Source organism: Pundamilia nyererei, unplaced genomic scaffold (genome assembly GCF_000239375.1).
Source record: "Pundamilia nyererei isolate P.nyererei 1_Seehausen unplaced genomic scaffold, PunNye1.0 scaffold00089, whole genome shotgun sequence".
Lineage (NCBI taxonomy): Eukaryota > Metazoa > Chordata > Actinopteri > Cichliformes > Cichlidae > Pundamilia > Pundamilia nyererei.
In genome coordinates, this window is record NW_005187490.1 from 2,180,984 (window position 1) to 2,182,272 (window position 1,289).

The 1,289-nt window shown below is 37.3% G+C and overlaps 1 protein-coding gene across 5 annotated transcripts in view; it reads left to right on the forward strand.

Annotated features, from left to right (window-relative positions):
• Positions 1 to 1,289, forward strand: part of mctp1b (multiple C2 domains, transmembrane 1b) — a 37,172-nt gene that overhangs the window by 24,931 nt on the left and 10,952 nt on the right. The gene's annotated exons all lie outside the window — the stretch shown is intronic.

Sequence of the window (1,289 nt, forward strand, 5' to 3'; positions counted from 1 at the left end):
CAAAGACATGCAGCTTGTGGGGATAGGTTAATTGGATAATCCAAATTGTCACTAGGTGTGAATGTGAGCACGAATGGTTGTCTGTCCTTGTGTGTTAGCCCTGCGACAGACTGGCGACCTGTCCAGGGTGTACCCTGCCTCTCGCCCTATGACAGCTGGGATAGGCTCCAGCACCCTCCGCGACCCTGAAAAGGATAAGCGGAAGTGAATGGATGGATGGATGGATTTACTAATCTTTAATCTTCTATTGTCAAAATGACAATAAAAGACCTGATCCGAGTGCGCGACTGAGATAGTATTCCTCTGCTTAGACTTTCACTGTTGTAAAAAACACGAGTGAGACTTTAACTTAATGCCACAATCCTGCTGCTCCAAGTAATAATAATAATAATATGACTTAACATTCATTAATCCACTGTTGAAACATGTCCCCAATAAATGCTCTGTCTCCTGTTTGAATAAACTTTACTAATCAAAGATGCCCAATAAAAGGAGCAAACAAAGAAAAGTTGAAGAATGTGAAGAGACTTGTGAGCAGGAAGAGTGGAAAGGCAGTTTGTACAGATGGCATACCGGCGTAGGTAATGTCTAGACATTGTACAGTAACTGCCTCCTATGAGGAATCGAATAACTTTCAGTTCAAATGATCGTATTATTTTACATTATTTAGCCATATTTCTATATTATATATAGAAATAAGGAGGACAATATTATTTTCCCAAGATCAAGGAAATGCAAACCCCTTTGGCATCATCTACCATTTAAAAGGTTGGTGGATTTTGTGTGAAAGCAATACAAAGTGCTTATGTAGATAAAAGGCCTGTATGAATGTGTGTTCTTGATTGGTGGAATGGAATTTGTAATAGAAAGTGCTTTAACTGCTCAAATTCAGTAGAAAGGTGTTACTAGAAGTACCTGACATGAGTATGTCCAGCAGTTTGTCCTCCTGACATAAACAAAAGGATCTGCTCAGAGAAAACATTTCTGCATTTCTCTATTGGGTTTGAACTCAGCTGAGTAAACTTGTGTAGTAAAGACATAAAAAGCACATGTGCTGAACACAAAATTTTATTTTGCTACTGCAGCACTAAAATATTCTAATTGTGCAATAAAATGTTCATAAAGTGAATTAAAAAACAGAGTCAGTTTTCAAGAAATTCACTTTATGGATCCTTTATGTATGGCCTGATAACATACAAAAATCTTAAATAAATATCTATTTTTCTCCAATCCCAAGGCTGTTGGACTTTATCGACTTATCTACTTTACCTCTATTCTGGCAGTTTTTT